Raw genomic sequence first — 19,713 nt, forward strand, 5'->3', positions numbered from 1 at the left:
TCCGGGATAGGCTCGTGGGTAAGTACCTGGTATGACAGGAGCACGCCAGTTAGCGTGTGCCGGTGGATGATTGTATGCTTGTGTATGGTTGATGGAAAAATGAGGTTCCGAAGGGTGATAGTAGTGTTGAGATGAATTGTGGTGGTGAGTTGATTGGTGAGGTCGATGTTGATTATAGTAAGGAGGTGAACCTCTCGATCCCAACCAAGTTCCTGAATCAACTACCGCTGCTTCTTCCCTTTTCTTTCTTTCGATTCCTCCTACCCCGCCTTGAATAGCTTGAGTAGTCGCTTTGATGGCCGAATAGCTCATGATTTTATTTGTCTTGAGGCCTTCTTCCATCATACCTCCTATCTTTACTACTTCGTTGAATGATTTACCTACCGCTGAAACCAAATGGGCATAGTAAGTTGGTTCCAAGGCTTGAAGGAAGTAGTCTACCATTTCACTCTCCTTCATAGGAGGATCCACTCTTGCTGCCTGTTCTCTCCACCGGAAGCCATACTCTCTGAAACTTTCATTGTGTTTTTTCTCAAATTTTGTCAAAGATAGTCGATCTGTGATGATTTCTAGATTGTATTGGAAATGGTATGCAAATGCCTGTGCCAAGTCATCCCAGGTGTACCATCTCCCATGGTCCTGGCGTGTATACCACTCCAAAGCTGATCCGCTTAAACTTTGACTGAAGTAAGCCATCAATAATTCGTCCTTTCCTCCAGCTCCTCGCATCTTGCTGCAGAAACCCCTTAAGTGGTCTACTGGGTCGTCGTGCCCATTGTATAGGTCAAATTTAGGCATCTTGAAGCCAACTGGTAATTGTACATTTGGGAACAAGCATAAATCCTTGTATGCTACACTGACTTGCCCACCTAACCCTCGCATGTCTCGGAACGATTGTTCTAGGCTTTTGACCTTCCTGAACATCTCTTCTTGTTCAGCATTTTTGGCTGGCTTGTCAATTTCGGTTGGGAGGTCAAAACAATGAGTAGTTGAATGGATTTCGGAGGCTTTGAGGGTGGGTTCCGGGGGTAGTATTGATTGTCCTGAGCCTGGAATATGGGCTCACTAGGAGATTTGTGGAATGTAGCCGGGGGAGGTGCTACGAAAACAGGAGTCACTGGTGGAGGAAAGTATGGAACTGGTTTCGAAGGTAGAGACTGCGGTGTCTGAGAGGTGGTGCCTCGGTAGTGTTGGTAGATGGGGAAATTTGGGGATAATTCAGTGGTAAGATTATCCTGAGTTTGGGCCATTGATGGAGCAGGGTTAGTTGGGTAAGATGGGGGTAACTGCCCTGTAGACCAGGCCTGGTACATCTCAGCCATTTGCTGCTTGAGTTTAAACATCTCTTCTTTCATTTTCCCGACATCCATCTCCTCTAGCTCAATACCTGTGTCAACATCTGGGATAGACATACTTTCGGGTATTGGTCCTTTTGATCTCGTGTGATAATGATAATATGCCAGTATACTCTTTAGAGAAACTAACTGCTTGAATTCTGGAAATGAGCAAACTTGTTAGTTTTGAGAGTTTAACACATATATAATTACACGTTGAGATGCAATGCTCCTAGACAAATAACCCATTTCTATTATGCATTTGCTTGGCTGCTTGTGTCATCCCAGCTTTTCTTGGTCTTTTATTGTTGTTCACTCTTATTTTATTTTATTTTCTTATATATATATATTATTATTTTTTTATTGTGGTTGAATCTTATAGAGATTGCCTACGTATCATGCCCCCGCATGAATCAGACCTTATGTAGTTCGGACGTAAGGCAATTGTCAATACTTTTATTTATTTTACAAAGATGGAACAGTCATTACATTTGAAAAACATTATAAAAATGGTTTAAAACTCGAGACAAACCCAAATCAAACAAAAGACATAATCAGGACTCATTTTGAAAAATGACACTCATAAATAAAAAGATCATTTTTTTATTTATTTAACACTTCTTTTTTTCAAGATTTAAAACTATTTTTGGGAATTTTCTAAAACAACCCATTTTATTCCTCGGCTCTCACAATGATTTCAATTAAGCTGGTCAACAAGCAAATCCGAGGCAAATGAATGCACAGGTAGCAAGTAGGATGCATCAGGATAGTCTTTTCATCTTGGGTTCACCTGTCCTAGACAGACCCAACCCCTGTGTTGAGTCTCCAAGGCCAAATGCACATGATGCAAATATACGTTCCTACTAGGGATCCGATACATGGTTTAGTTATTATAAGTGAAAAACCTGAGGCTGATTATTCTAAACATGGCTTACCCAAACGGACAGTTTGAGCCGAAGTGGGGGCAACGTACCGGGAGCACGAAAGTCTGCCCGGCCTAGTTACTTGTCCCAACTTCGTCTTATTTGGTATGACTTCTAAGAGAAAGGTGGGCCACGCGCACGTGTACACCATAAATTCAGAAGACTCAGAAAGAAGAAGGGTTTCGTAGCAGTTTTAAATACACAATTCAGATAATATTAAAGCGGTAAAAGCATCATTTAGCAAATTAGGCATATATCCTGTAAAAATCAGATAATAAATAAAGCCAACTATAACAATTATTTTAAGCTCGAATTCTTGAACCCTGAACCAGTGGTTCTGATAACAAAGTCCCCAGCAGAGTCGCCAGAGCTGTCGCACCTCCTTTTTTCCGCGTCCGCGGGGGCGCGTAGGGAGTTTTCTCCAATTAAAGGACAGTCGAAACGGGATTTGTTTATTTGTTTCAGAGTCGCCACCTGGGAATTTTAAGGCGTCCTAAGTCACCGGTTTTAATCCCTGAATCGAGGAGAATATGACTCTGTTTGTTATTCTGCGAACCAGAAATCCTGAGTAAGGAATTCTGTTAATTCAGGAGAAGGTGTTAGGCATTCCCAAATTCCGTGGTTCTAGCACGGTCGCTTAACCATTTTTATATTTGGCTTAATTATCTTGATTTACTAAATACCCTTTTTCTTGTTACCTTATTTTATTACCGCTTTTGTTTAGATTGTTTACAATTATATAAACGAATCACGCGTACGTATATTCGTATTATATACCTTTTATAGTTGTAGAGAATCGTGCCACGCATACGTGTACACAAAAAGGTTGATAATATTTTTTATATTTTTATTATAAAAAAAAACATACGTTCAAAATTAAAAATAAAATTAAGAACATCGTCGCCCTTGTATGATTAAACAATGAACTGCACATCTCGGGTTTTTAGGAAATTAATTTGCTATTCTCCGAAAAATCCCTTTTATTAAATATTCGCTCGAAGTTGCGCGAACGCATAATCCGAATTGCTTTTAGAAATATAATCAGGTTACGCGAACGTATCCCTAATCACAAAAATATTCTTGATGGTAGTATAAATTTGTTTACAAATTGTTTATTACATCCATATTATTTTTATGTGAAAATCATGAGAAATCCCCATTTGAGATGCCCTTAAATTCTTTGAAAAGAATTCACAATTTATTAAATGTTGACCGCTGATTATATTTTTACGTGTGAATTATATTCTTCCGAGCCATTCAAATTTTAGGAGTAAAAATAAACAAAGTGTGATTAATACTACCATTTTTCTCGTAAATCCAATATATGTATACCCAAAAAGTGAATTGCATATGAAACTAAAAAATTGATTTATGAAAGGAAGAGATGTTTTCGAAGAATTTTCATTATTTTATTTATAACGAATGCTATATTACATTCTTAAAATTGTTACAATTTATAAGCCTAATCTCCTTCCACATCACTTGTTCTTAATCCGATATGCATGATTATTTTAGTTAATTCTGCTTATGATTGAGTTTGGGATATACCTAATCGAAACGATTTTATTCTCAACCTATGCGAACTATTAGCAAACACTAACTTTACACGTAAAAAAAATTGTTGACTTATTGTTTACATTATTTTTTAAAGAAATGAGGTGATTGCATTCAAATAACTAGGCCATTTGTTATTAAGAAAAGAACTAATCTACCTGTTGTCTTTAATAAGACGATATCATATATAACATGAATATACCCCTACACCATTCACCATATTCCAACATTGTGAACCTAACGGATTTTATCAATGCATCTTTCGACTATTGATTATAAACATAACCATTATTACGCCATATATGAACAAAATGCAACCAACATCATCTAGCCTTAAACCACAACCAAATAATTAACAGAATATGCTAACAATGTATTTTCTTGACATTTCCATACTATTCTGTACCTAACTAACAATGTCACAAGACTTAATTAATGGCCAACTTTATGTCATGTTCCCTATCTTGACAATTCAGATATAACTATACTAATGAGATTTCGAAATGGATAACATTATTACAAAGCTTTTATACGAATTTCAAATTAAGATAATTAACTTATAGCCACCGTGTCGAACTCACTACTAGTTAACCAACATGAAACGAAGCTGAAATTTAAACTAACGAACTTAAATGTATAGAAGACAGAATTACAATTCGAGCTTCATTTATTTGTCATGTTGGAAGCTTTGCATGACATGAGTTTACAGATATGTACCTGGAAATGAAGGTAGAAGAAGTAAATTTCAGCAGTGACAGCAGTAACAAAATCAGCAGAAAATGCTAGTATTTCCACAGATTTGAGCAACAATACAGAACCCGAGAACCCAGACACAACGTAGAATGACTCTTTAAGAAATTTCAGACTTTAAACTCAACAATGGGATTTGAACAAATCCAGACATATAAAACACAGTATTTCTGATTTTTCAAGACTTAGGAGAAGGCAAACTGACAATTTCAATCTCAGAAATTCAACCTTAACACTAGCTTCTATTGTAGAAATCTATTTTTTCCTACTTCTGATTTTTCTTTCTTTATTTCTATTTTCTTTCTTTTTCTTGAATCAGATTTCTATTTCTGCTTCTGTGTGTTTTTTCCTCTCTTAATTTATGTCCTGATTTTCTCTCTGTCTCTCTCTGTGTATATGTATTTCTGTGTGTATTAAAATCTCAGTGCCTTTTTTTTCAGTCCCAATCCCCTCTATCTTATACAGGTCTGCCCCTTTTCCTTTCAGTGCTTCCTGGACCCCCTTCTTCTTTTAAAAACCAGAAAATCGTATCCAAAATCTGCTTTTAACTACTTTAAATCCCATTAAGTAAACTTTTCCTGATTTCCAGCATTCCCATTAACCTTTGTTTCCCATTACTTCATTAAATAATAGCCATTATCAAACCACTATCAGTACACTACTATTATCACATTACCCTACTATTTTTATCCCAGAAATACCCTTGAAAACCTACTATTATTACTGCCCTTAAAACAAAAAAAATCAGAATCTGATACAAATAAGATTTTATAATCTGTTCAGGCTTAATTATCTTTCTGATTTAAACAGCTATAACCAATCCTATTAACAAACAATTCTGTCTTTACAGATTATGCTAAACAGGGAAATGCAATAGCTAATGTACAAAAGCTAAATTCAGATTGAACACTGAACTTGCATACAAACATATTAACAATTTCAACAGAACAAAATTTGAATCGAAATTGAAGTTGGCATGAAAGCAGGGGCATTGTCAGTTTTGAAACTAACTGCCCAGAAATCAATACACAAATGATTGACAAACTTTCTGACTTATTAAACAAGAAGCAACTAATTGGGAAGAACTAATTAACTGACTTCAACAAAATGACAATAATCAATCCAAAACAGATAAATAGGGTATTACAATCAGCATTAATGGCAATAAGAATTTACAAAACAACTAATCGACGAACTTAATCGAGTCGATTACACATATTATAAACAATCATAACCAACAGAAACAATGATATAATTCTGATCAACTAATCGGGTATGAGGCAGAATCACAGAATTAATCTAAACAAATATAAAAAATTACACAGACAAAATAGGCAATAATATATGTAGTAAACAAAAAGAAAAATAGGAAAAATACCTCGGAATCTTTAAATTATACGGACCCAAGCTTGACTTGGATTTGGACCCTTTTAAAATCAAACAGACCTTAGTCGAAGTATTTTTAACTGAAAATACTTTGACTAAGGTCGATTAGACCCCAATCTCCTATTTAATTTGGACAGAATCCAAAAATTTGGTGTTTCTAGGGTTCTTAAAGGTTCGATTTGGGTCTCAACCATTTCTGGTCAGATTCGAGGGGAACCAAAGATGACACAAGGGTGAGGGAGGCCTAGGGGTCATTTGGTGTCAGTTTGGAACGAAACTGGGTGAGTTCATGTTTGGCTCCAACCTTCAAAAGAATATTCGAAGAGCTCTGAGGTGATTCGAGCCAAACAAACACCAGATCCATAGCTAGGGTAGTTAGGGGAAGCTATGGTGTTAATTTGGAAGTCATCGGAAAGGGTCGAGTTTTTAGACCAACCTTCGATTTAAGATTCGAAGAGTTGGGGCCTGATTCGAAGGAAACTACTACTAGATCTGTGAAGAGGGGGTTGTGAGGAGTCGAGGGTGTTCAGGTGGTGACCGGCGGCGTTGTTGCCGCCGGGTTTCAGGCGATGGAGAGTTAAGGCGGCTAGGGTTAGGGGTGTGATTCGGAGAGGATGATGAATAGTGGAGAGGGGGGTGTTTAGTTAGGGGGCCGGGGTAGGGATTTGGATTTATATAGGGATGGGGTGGATTGATACTGACCGTTAGACCAGGCAGAATGGATGGCCAAGATCTATCTACTTACATGAACGACATCATTTTGGTTTAGTTGGGGAATGGGTCGGCCCGGGTAATGGATCGGGTAGGGATTACGAGTAAGGGATGTGGGATCTCAGCCGTTGGATGGATATGATCCAACGGTCCTTGATGAAATGTGACCAAACGTCGTTGTTTGGATTTATTCCTGAGTTGGACCGACCTGGGTTGTTTTGATTGGGCTGTGGGGGGGGGGGTAAATTTGTTTGGGCCTGGATTTCAGTCCAGGTCCGATTTTTTTAGTTTTTTTTTTAAAACTTATTTTACATTTCCTAATTTTAATCCTAAGTATAAAAATCCTAATAAAAAATTATAAAACAATTTTAACCTTACAAAAATATTAATTACTTTTTTAACAACTATTTAACACATAGACAAAACGTTAATCACACAATGAAACATTAAAACTAGAACAAATGCATATTTTTGTGATTTTATTTCAATTATCTTTTAAATGCATAATTAAATCCTAGATATGCATGCAACATGTATTTTTATTTTAGTTTCGTTTAATTATAACAAAGCAAACATTTACGGACAAACACAAACAATTAATAAACGCCGCATAAATTCTAAAAATTGCATACTAAGAGAATTTTGTTTTATTTTTTGATTTATTTTAGAGTATTTTTCGTGAGGCAAAAATCACGTGCTCACAGTTTTAAAAGAAAGTTGAAAGACTTTCGAGAAAACACTTAAAAACTCATAACAAGTATAGATCTAAACTAGATCTGAAAGAAAAATCAAAAGATCTTAAAGATTAGGGTTTCGAAAAACCCAAAAAAGGTGAGAAAGACTTTGAAAGTTTCCGATCTAACCAGGAAAGTCAAGGATCTGCCTTGAAAGGCCATGAATGGTGGGAGAAAGGTCGTGGATGGTCGGAAAAAAGCCATAAACTAAAGTCAAGCAAGGACTGGACCAGATTCCTTCGAGTACTGGCCATGAAACCACAGAGACCAATACCCAAGAGCCATGGGAGGCTGCTACATGTCTCAAATGACCACGAGGGGCCATGGATTAGGAAGGTATTAGGTAGGGTGAGAGGGCGGCGGCTAGGGTTCATGAGAGTTTCAGAGAGAGTTGAGAGAGAAGGGGGATTCAAGGGCGGTGGTAGGTGAGAAATGAGATAGGTTTAGGGGTCGTTCAGGGTTAAAAAAAGGTAAGGGCTAATGGGGGTCGTTGATCTTAATGATCAACGGCTGAGATTAAAGTGGTTAAGTGGGGATCCAGGTTTGGGTAGGTTTAGTTGGGTTAGGGTCGGGTTTAAGTGGGAATTGATCTGGGGAAAATTGGGTCTAATTTGGGTTTCAAAGTAGGCTACATTTGAAATGAAATTGGGCTATCATTTAAATAGCTATTTTCTCTTTTAATTTATAAAAATAGTAAATAAATTTGTGAAAACCAATTGAAAGCACTAAGATGATTTATAATACATAATTAAAAAATTTCAAATAAACATGAAACAAATTTAAACCTAAAAATGGCTAATATTGCATTTATATGCAATTTAGCTTAAAAATACTAAATAAATTTGTAAAAATATACAAAAATTACCTTAGCTATATTTTAGCATAAATAGAGAAGTCCAACAAATGAATTACCAAAATAATGATTTTGGAAATAATTATTGTGGTTTTTTATGGATAAAGGGGGAAATAAATTGATTTAAAAACTTTTAAAAATTATGAAAAAATAATAAAATATTTGGACTGGCTTATATATACATATATATTCTATTTTAAAAGTATTTTGCATATCGAGAAAACTAAATAGGAAAAAATTGGGTATCAACAGGCATAAATGGCAGGAGTACTTCCACAAACTCTTAAACGAGGAAGGGGATAAGAGCATCATGCTACAACTCAGAGAGTCGGAGATATTTTGGATTTTGTGGGCATATTAAGTGTGAGGAGGTTGATGTGGCAATACAAAAGATGAGTAGGGGTAATGTAACGACCCGACCGGTCATTTTGAGCTTTTGCACTATGATCTCCAGTTCTTGGACATGACTTGCCCCGTATGATGAATTATGACTGATGTGAATCGTTGATTTTGGTTTTCACGAAAATCGGTATGAATTTGAAAGAACAGTCTCAGTTGAAAGCTTTGAATTTGAAAGGTTTGACCAAGAGTTGACTTATTTGTATATGAGCTCGGAACGGAATTTTTATGATTTGGTTAGCTTCGTTGGGTGATTTTTGACTTAGGAGCGTGATCGTAAGTGGTTTTGGAGGTCCGGTGTAGAATTAGGCTTGAATTGGCGAAGTTTGTATTTTGGCGATTTCCGGTTGATAGGTGAGATATTGATCCGAGGGTCGGAATGGAATTCCGAGAGTTACTGTAGCTTTGTTATGTCATTTGGGATGTGTGTGCAAAATTTCAGGTTATTCGGACGTGTTTTGGTTAGGTTTTTGATCGAAAGCGTATTTCGGATGTTTTAGAAAAACTTAGGCTTGAATTCGATGTGAATTGGTGGATTTGGTGTTTTGATGATTGGAACAAGTTTGAACGAGGTTTTAAGATGTGTTGGTGCTTTTGGTTGAGGTCCCGGGGGCCTCGGGTGAGTTTCAGAAGGCTAATCGGACCATTTTTGGCTTTGAGAGTTGCAGAAATTGTTGTTCAGCTGTTGCAGAAGAATTTTCTCTTCAGGTTCGCGGGGGGAGCATCGCGTTTGTGTAGAAGGATTTTAGGAAGGCCAAAATTAAGCCTTCGCGTTCACGAGACGTGCCTCACGTTCGCGAAAGGATCGGAAGCAGTGCATCGCGTTCGCGAGAATGCACTCGCGATCGCGTAGAGCAAATTGGGGTCCAAGGCATTTTGTTCATCGCGTTCGCGTAAGGTTTTCGCGTTCGCGAAGGTGTAAGAGGCAGAAGCATCGCGTTCGCGATAGAGTGACACGTTTGTGTAGGGCAAAATTTGGTCAACGTAAGTTTGTGCTTTGCGAAAACGAGGCATTGACCGCGTTCGCGAAGAAGGAAGGGTCAGACCTGTGAGTACGTGTTTTTTGCCCTATATGAATTAATCCCACAAATTCAAAAAAAAAAAAATTTCCATTGTTTGCAATTTTGTGGATTTTCATAGCATTTTTGTTATTGTTTGTATTTGTCTGCGCATGTTTAATTTTTTTAAAATTATGAAAAATACAAAAATATGTTGCATTTGCATTTAGGATTTAATTTTGCATTTTTAAATCAATTAGTAATTTAGTTGCTTTACAAAAATGGAAAATCACATAAAAATGGTTTATTTTGCATGGTTCAATTTTTAGATTTGAATTTTGTTGGTTTTCCTTTAATTTGGTATTTAATTAGTTGAAATAATTATGAGGGTTAATTAATTTAATTTTCTAGGATAATTTGGTTTAGGAATTAAGTTGGGTTTTGTTTTATTGTCATTTGGTTTAGGAATTAAGTTGGGTTTCTAGGAAAAAAGAAAAGGAATTAAAAAGAGAATTGAAAAGAGAAGGAAAGAATTAAGAAGGATCAAATTTTGGGCCAAATTAATTAAATTCCCCGGCCCAAATCATTTTTCTTCCCAAACCCATGTAAACACAGCCCAAACCCGCGCCCCAACCCGGTCCAGCCCCACTTCCCAACCAAACGACGTCGTTTGCCTCCCCCGAATCCCAGCCGTTAATCTCCATTGATCCGACGGTTGGGAAGTAGCCTCCCCAGGCTATTTAAATGTCCGAACAAACTCCACCTCCCTCAGAACCCCCCCCCCACACCTCGTATCTCTCTCTCACCTTCGTCTCTTCAAAGTCCAAACCTAAACCCTAACCCGCCGCCCCTAATTCCCATCGCCTTAACCCGGCGGCGCCACCTCCGTTCACCTCCATTTTTACACCCTAAGACCTCCTTCATCTCATCTTCCAAAATTCCTCACCCATATCTTTCAAATCCCCCTGGTTCGCCTCGAATCTTAAATCAAAGACTAGACAAAAACCTAACATTTCCCAAATCACCCCAAATCAACACCCCAGAATCCCCGTAGTCCTCTCTTTCCCAATCTCAAACTTTGGACTCTCGAATCACCTTCAAGCTCGTCGAATGTTGAATCGGAAGCTCGAGCTTTCGAAGCCAAATCCAAGCCCGTGCATGCAGAGTTCTTCTTTGATAAAGAACAAATACTTGACGTCATTTAAGAGTGCCAAGCCCCAGGTTCGAGTTTTAATCAGTGAGTCCTTCCTGCGTTTCTTGGTTCATCTACCCTCCTCTTTCTGGTTGATTCAATTGAAACTCGGCTAATTGTGCCATCTGAGAGTTGGTCATGTTCTTGTGTTCTTCGTTAAGTTTTATTTTCCCCAAATTGGTTTCTTTAATTGTTTTAATCCATTAAGCACGACATTGTTAGTACCTCGGTTTAATTATTCCAAACCTGCTTAGGGTTGATTTTGCTATGTCAACTTTGTTATTGTTGATCTTGTCTCCTTTTAATTCATAATTGTCAAGGTAATAGTCAGTACAGAGTCAAATTGATTATTCGTGTTACTGTCACTTAGTTTTGTTGGGGTTTTTGGGTCAGAGCTCGAGTTTCTGAATGTTCATTTTGGACTGATTTGGAACCAGCCTTGGGCTTTTCGAGTCATTTATGACCCAACTCAAGGTGCCCGATTGTTCTGAGCCCAAGTTTGTTTGGTTAGCAAGGTAAATAACAGGGGCATGAGGGATAGTTTGGGTATTTGGTTGAGGGAATCTTTCTGATAATAGAAATAGGAAGCTTCTTAGAAGCTGACTTGGGGATTGTTTTGAAACTTTAAAAACTAAATAGGGATATCTAGGCAAAAATGAAAACATGAAAAGGGTCTAATTGCAAATCTGATTTTCTTTAAGCTGCCCTACTTCTTTGACTATAAAGGCATGGTTTTCTTGCCTTTCAAGGCAGGGATTGAAGAGAAAAATCAGAAAAAAGGGAAAACTACTGAAAATTAAAATAGCTGAGCTTTTCTTAAAAAAATTCAGAAATTCTGCATTTTGTTGAAAACTAAAATTTCTGCTTCTGGTTTTGGAGTTTTGATTCTTCGGTGGTGTAGAATTCTTGGAAATTTTGTGATCCTATTGCTGAAGTGCGAAATGGTTTGAGTAGTAGAATTGGTTAAAGTTTGGTTTGAGAGTTTTCTATTGTTCCATTAGTTTTTATAAGTTGGCTTCACTGTCTGATTGACTGCATCTGGGCCCTTCCTGTTGCTATTCTGCTGATCCTTCACTCTTACTGTTTCTCTTTCGATTTCCAGGTATTTTTCAAAATCATTGTCAACAAATGACGTGCTACGAGCTGGAACCTGATTGAATCTGAATCGTAATTGAATTTCATTTCACTGGCTCTATTTTTATCTTTAGTATTGTGCAATAATTTTTGATTCACTCATGTATCTTAATTGTTCCATGGCTTTAATATGCTATAAGTGAATGTATGCTCTTAAAGGTCCAAGTGCTGATTGTTTTCTCTAGATTTTGTCACTGTTTGGTGTAGAGAAGGAGTTAGTTGGTTTGAAGTATTTACGTTATTTTTAAGATCTAGCTCAAGTTTAAATCCCTGCATGAATGTTTAGTATTATGAAGTCAAGCATGTATTCTTAATGGTATTCGGAGTTTCCTAGTGCATTAATTATTGGATGGTGTTGAGTTTAATCTAGGCGTGTTTGGATGAATAGGGTTGTTTGCTTAATATAAGTTTGATGATGGGTTTAGGATCCTCAGCTTTATGCCTTATAGGGTTTGGGCTTGTTTCTTGAAGCCCAGCATTTTACTTCTTTAGTTGCTGGCCCATTTTGGTAGCAGGATGGACTTAAAGATGTCTAAATGTCAACACTAGAAAGTTTAGTTGGTTGATTTATTTTAATTAATAAAGCGTAGAATCGGTTTGATTAGTTCGATTTCTTATTTCTAAATAGTTTAAATGATTGGTTTTTACTTGGTTGTGCAACGTTTAGGTTCTGAGAATTAGGCCTAATGTTGGCCCAACCGGGGGAAGACCAAGGCAAATTAGGCAGCCCTCCCCATTCCTCTAGGCATTTTCTTTCACTAAGCTATTGGGGTCACTTTGAGCCCAAGCTTGGGGGAACTGCAATTGGAACTTGGATCGACATCATTTTTGACAAACTCAGTTTTCTTGTTAAATGCTGTTATTAGCTCAAGTCGATTCTTTTAAATAATTGGGCCTTCATCCGCTTTAAGGAAATTCTCTTTGGGTTAGTTGAACATTAGCGTAAGGTGGAATTCAGTTTCTTTCAGTGTTTAGTGGACTAATGTCTTCCAAATAGTTGAGGTGAGCCACTTTAAGTAGGATATAGTTCTGACCCTCAATAGTTTAGTTTGAATTCCCTTTTAAAATTAGAGTCGAGGAGTGCTGTGCCGAACAAAATCTCAATTGCATGTCCCTCATTTAATTAATTTCGTTTATCCTTAGAAATCGAAGTGTGTCATTTAGCGAATTTTATGGCCCTCGCAAAGTTGCAAATTCGTAATTGCTTTAGGCACATTAGTTTAATAGTATTACTTTCCTAAATTCGGGTGCGAGTTTATGTTACCCAAATCCAAATCACAACGATGTTAAAATATGTCAAAGATCACGGGTGCATTTATGTGACGTGGTTTGAGATGTGTTTTAATGACGTTGCAATTTTCTCTAAAAAATGAATAAAAGCGGATAAAAAGTTAAAATTTGCGTAGGTTCATAGTTGTTTAAAATCAGATAATTAAGCCGAATATAACAGTTGAGCGACCGTGCTAGAACCATGGACCTCGGGAATGCCTAACACCTTCTCCCAGGTTAACATAATTCTTTACCCGGATTTTTGGTTCGCGGACTGTTAAATAGAGTCAATCTTTTCCTCGATTCGGGATTCAACCGATGACTTGGGACACCATAAATCTCCCAAGTGGTGACTCTGAATTTTTAATAAAAATAATCCCGTTTCGATTGCCACTTCAATTGGAAAAAACTCCCTTATATGCCCATTTCGGGGTGTAGGAAAAGGAGGTGTGACAGCTCTGGCGACTTTGCTGGGGATCGAACCCAGAATCTCTGGTTCAGGGTTCAGAATTCGAGCTCAGATGAATTGTTATATTTGGTTTTATCTATTATCTGATTTTATTACATGTTTTGGCCTAATGTGCTAAATGTTGCTTTTACCGCTTTGATATTATCTGAACTGTACATAAACTGTTACAAAACCCTTCTCTTCTCATCTTCGGGGATGTGCTCGCTGGTCGAGACTCCCTATTCTGTTAGTGTCATACCTTGAAATAAGAAAGAGGCTCGGACAAGTTACTAAGCCGGATGGCCTTTTGGTTCCCGATGCATATCCTCTCCTTGTCTCAATTTGTCCGCTCGAGTACACAGTCTAGAACACATACCCAGGTTTTGACCTAGAATAACTCAGCTTCATGCCGGATCCCTAGTAGGAACGTTTGTTTGCATCAAGTGCATTTGACTTTGGAGACTCAACACAGAGGTTGGGTCTATCTAGGACAGGTGTACCCGAAATGTAAAGACCATTATGATTCATCTTACTTGCTACATGTGCATTCATTTGCTTCGGTTTGCATGTTGACTGGTTTATAGAGAAATTCAGAAAAAAGTAATGAGGTGGTTGAGAGGGATAAAGGCCTGTTGTGAAAAATCGATGTCCCAAAACATACTGAAACTCTGCCGAAATTCTGAAAAAAAAGAAGAAATTTTGTGGGTTTTAAATAAAGGAAAAAAAGGGAAAATATTTGTGTTTTTAGAAAACAAAATAATTGGTTTTATTTTGTCAAATTGCCCGAACTATGCCAGTTTGATTCTCACAGGGTGTGAGATACGTAGGCAACCCCCATCAAGTCCAACTTCCTTTTTGCAAAAATAGCCCAAAAATCAAAAAAATTATTTTTATTATAATGGTTAAGGTGATGCCATTTTTGAGAAAAATAGCCGATTGTCCCCAAAAGGACGCCGGAAGGCTGTTTTTACAAGAACAACCGCCTTCGGTCTCTTTTTCAAATTTTTAGCCGGTTAGCGAGCACAACCTTAAAATCTTTCCCCGGAAGTGCTAACAGGTCGTATTTTCAAAGCTGGGTTTTTACTTTTGAAATAAAAATTTGAAAAAGTGTCAGCTTTGTTTTTGAGTCAACTAAATCGTGATTTTTGCTTAACCGCCCTAATAAATGTGCAGAATGAGCACAAGTCAGAATTTGCCAATAACAATCGTGAACAAGATCCCTTTGGAGTTGCATATGTGGTGGGACGATCTGGGTAAATCGGGACAAGACACGGTCAATCTATACCTGGGAGGCCTCACTAGGTTGCTGAAGATCAATCCTAGGGGAGACATCATAAAGGCGTTGGTTACATTCTGGGACCCGGCCCACAACGTATTTCATTTCTCAGATTTTGAACTTACCCCAACATTGGAAGAAATAACCGGATATATTGAGGGTCCCAAAGTTCCTATGAGACACCAGTACCTAATTGCTCCAAGGGCCGTAGCCGTACACAGGTTCCTAGACTCTTTGAAAATAAGCATGAGGGTCCACAACCCAGACTTGGCAGCTGGTTTTCGTACTTTGCAGTTTATATACAATAGATATGGTCATATAGGGGGGTTCAACAAGCCAGAGAACAAAATCTGCAGCAAAGGAAATCGCCTTAAGTGGGAAGAACACAGGTGTTTCACATTTATAGTGTTCTTTTTGGGAGTTTTGGTGTTTCCTAGAAAAGATGTGAATATTGACATACGAGTAGCTGGAGTTGTCAGCACTTTGCTCACTCAGGCCAACAACACCCTCGCGCCCATGATAGTAGCCGAAATCTTCCACGCTCTCACAACCTGCAAAGCCGAAGGAGACTTTTTTGAGGGGTGCAACGTATTGCTGCAGATGTGGATGATCGAATACCTATACCGTCGTCCTCAATTTATGAGTTATGGGTCGACAGAGAAAACATGCATAAAAGAATTTTATACGGGATCAACTTGCCAGAGGGGGTCACAGAGTGGGTAGCACGCCTTCGCTCCATCACTGCAAACCAAATAGAGTGGACATTTGGATGGCTACCTGTGGATGAGATCATATACATGCCAGCCACCGGGCCTCATTTCCTCTTGATGGGACTCAGGAGTATCCAGCCTTATGCCCCATATCGGGTTTTGAGGCAGCTAGGGAGATGCCAAATAGTTCCGAGAGATGAAGATCTTAGTGCCCAAGTAGTCGAGATCGGACCTAATGGTTAGTTTTATGAAGCAGTAGTCCGCCAAATTTGGAGCGAATGTCAATACTTAACAACAAATACATGTGTACGTGATCGATCCGAAGGTGAGGTTTCACCAGGGTACCTGGCTTGGTATAAAAGAGAAATTGAGTTTGGGAGGCAGGCCAAAAGACCCCACCTTCAGGAATTCGTCGAGGCGTCACAAGAACAATAGGCTTGGTTGGCCAAGGAGAATGAGTACAGAGCCACAATAGGAAAGTTTGAAAAACATGCTAAAGAACTTCAATTCGAAAATAGCTTGCAAGCCGCAGCAGATGAAGGGGAAAATAAAAGGCTGACCAAAGAAAATGAGGCCCTTCGAGCCCAGATTCAGAAAATGAAAATAGCGGCAAAAGATACCGTCAGAAGTGCCAAAGATGAAAAATTCATAGATAACTTGAGGCAGAAAGTGAGTGACTATAGTTTTGATTTGAATAAAGCAGAAAGTGAACTAGCCTAGGCTCGAAAGTAATTGGCTAAAAACGTAGATGAACGAGCATGCCTGGTTGAGCAGTTGAAAGAAAAGTACGACAATGAGGTCACGGGATTAAAGAAAAGGGTCGTTGCCGCAGAGAACAAAGTGATCAAGTAGGCAAAATACTTTAAGGCAGAAAGGGAACATTGTTATACAACATTGGCACAATTAGAAATAGATTTACAACAACTTCAGGAGCAGAATCATGTGGCCGAGCAAACTGGAAGCCAGGGCCCAGCAGATCGGGCGTTTGTTGCAAGAAAAAGGAGTCATAAGAGAGAGAATTAGAACCATAGTCGATTACATTGTTGTGAAGTGCCAAGCCTGTGAGGATATGACTTGCACCACCTTCTTCGCGGCAGTGAGGACATTTGTTAAACAGATAATGAGTGACTTGGATAGACTTCAAAGGGATCTTTCATATAGGCCCGCGGCGAGATCGAATGATATCCCGCGGGGACCAGGAGCATTAATGTATTCATGATTTTTCATTTGAGTCTGTATTTCCTTTTCTGTTAGAGTCTGTCAGTTGTTTTAAGTCTGTATTTTCTTTCTGCTGGAGTCTGTCGGTTGTTTTCGAGTCTATATTTTCTTTTGTGGGAGTATGATAGTTTATATTTGGAGTCTGTGTTTCGTCTTTGCATCAGAGTCTGTTAGTGTCTTTTGGAGTCTGTTGGTTTTGAGTCTTTGTAATCAAAGCATTTGTTTTTATGAAAATTAAAAATCCCAAAATGTTTTATTATTTACTTTAACACTTATCTCCTAGAACTACGCTCGATCTGATTCATGCGGGGTTATGATACATAGGCAATCTCCATAGGATTCGACCATAACCCAAAAAAAAGAGGAAAAATAAGAGAAAAACAAGAAAAGAAAAGAGAGAAAAACAAGAAACCATGGGGAGGAAACCATGAGAGATCGGGCAAGGAAAGGTAAGAAAAAAAAAGAGAAAAGAGAAGTTGCAAACGAAAATAAGGAAAATCCAAGATGACGCAAGTAGCCGATCAAATGCATAAAAGAACTGGTTAACTGCTTAGGTGCATTCATTCCCCAAAATGTGCGGTTACTAATTTGTTAAAGCCCTAATCGCTAACAAGGTTGTTGTTGATGTATTGAGTTCAGGCAGGTGGTTAGTTGATTGGCATTCTGGCAACTCACTCCTAAAACACCCGATCAAAAGACAAGCTGAACATGTCCAACCAAGAACCGGAGGCAAGTATCGTCGATCCATCAAAAGAGGTGGAAGAATTGGATGTTAATGCAATGAAGGAAGAGATGTATAAGTTAAGCAACAAATGGCTGAAATGTACCAGGCCTGGGCAAAGGGGCATCCACCACCAGTTTATCCCACCAACCCTGCTTATATCCATTGGCTCAACCTCAGGAACCTCTCACTGTGAATTCGTCTTCGGCCTTTACCCTCTACCAACAATGCTATGGAACCACTTCCCATACATCGCAAGCTCCACCACCCAAACAAGTCCCGCACCCTCCTCTACCAGTCGCGCCTGTTTTTGTGGCATCTCCACCTGCTGTATTACACCGATCTTCTAGTGAGCCTCTGTTCCAGACACACAAAAACCAGTATTATCCCCCTAAGCCCACCTTCAAGGTTCCTGAACCATATTCTTACACCCCCCATATTGATCTCTCGGTAGAGACAGAGAAGCCACCCAAAAATCCCGAACATGAGGAGATGATCAGAAAGGTCAAAAGCTTAGAACAATCGTTCAGAGATATGAGGGGGTTGGGAGGTCAAGTAAGTGTGGCCTATAAGGATTTATGTCTATTCCCAGATGTTCAGTTACCAGCAGGATTCAAGATGCCCAAGTTTGATCTGTATGACGGGCATGGTGACCCAGTAGCACACTTAAGAGGATTTTGTAGCAAGATGAGAGGAGAAGGCGGAAGAGATGAATTACTGATGGCCTATTTCAGCCAAAGTCTGAGTGGATCGGCATTTGAATGGTATACCAGACAAGATCACAGGAGCTGATACACATGGGATGATTTGGCCCAAGCCTTTGCCTGCCATTTTCAGTACAATCTTGAAATCATTTCGGACCGCCTGTCTTTAACAATACTTGAGAAAAGTCACAATGAAAGTTTCAGCGAATATGGTTTTAAGTGGAGAGAGCAGGCAGCAAGGGTTGACCCTCCAATGAAAGAAAGTGAAATGGTGGACTATTTTCTGCAGGCTTTATAACCTACTTATTACGGTCATCTGGTATCATCGGTAGGCAAGTCTTTCAATGAAGTGGTAAAGATGGGCAGTATGGTAGAAGAAGGGCTCAAGACAAACAAAATCATGAGTTACTTGGCTATCAAGGCAACCACTCAGGTTATTCAAAGCAAAACTGGGGGAGTAATTGGAAAGAAGAAGAAAGAGGATGTAGCAACGATTGATTCAGGAGCTTGGTTCGGACCCAGGGGTCCATCACATTACTATAGCCAACCACAACCCCACCACCAAACCTATCCTCATACCCCATATAGTCCACCACAACACTACTACCCACCGCCAGGTCCCCATTTTTCTGTCCATCATGCACAAACATACACTTAACCTCCTGCTCACACACAATGGCGTGCGCCAGCTCCACAAAGTATCTACCCAGCTCTAAAAAATGCCTATCCACCCCAAAGAGCCCACCGAAATCCCCCTGGAACAGGTTTCCGGCCCAATCAGGCCACAAAGAATGAGAGGTTTCAGAAGAAGAAGACTTTCACTCCATTGGGAGAATCCTATATCAGTTTGTTCCGCAGGTTGAGACAATTGGGTATGCTGAGTCTGATTGAACTAAAATTGCCAAATCCTCCCCTGAGGAATCTTGATCACTCCGCGAGTTGTGAATATTGTTCTGGTGCCCCGGGGCACGACACAGAGAAGTGCTGGCAATTGAAAACAGCTATTCAAAAGCTCATATATACTAATCGGATTAAGGTCCAAGCTCCGGAGACACCTAATATCAACCAGAACCCATTGCCAGCTCATCAAGAGATGAATATGATTGATATAGTGAATAAGGAAGGGGAGCCTAAGAAGCCTTCACAAACTGTCATGATGATTAGGTCCAGTGAAGACAGGCCGTTCGAAAAGTCAACAAGGGAGAAGTCTGTGATCAAGTTGAATGGGGCAAATACTGAACCATCTGTGGTGGTCAAGAAGCGGTCCTCAAGTAACGTTGTAGGGAAACATAAAAAAGCGAAAGTGGTTGTGCCAGGAGTGGTGAACAAGCCTGTTGTAATTGTGGAAGGGGCCCACATAGACCCTATTATTATCAAGTCGGTAACTCAATTACCAATA

This window comes from Nicotiana sylvestris, chromosome 5 (assembly GCF_000393655.2).
Source record: "Nicotiana sylvestris chromosome 5, ASM39365v2, whole genome shotgun sequence".
NCBI classification, from domain to species: domain Eukaryota; kingdom Viridiplantae; phylum Streptophyta; class Magnoliopsida; order Solanales; family Solanaceae; genus Nicotiana; species Nicotiana sylvestris.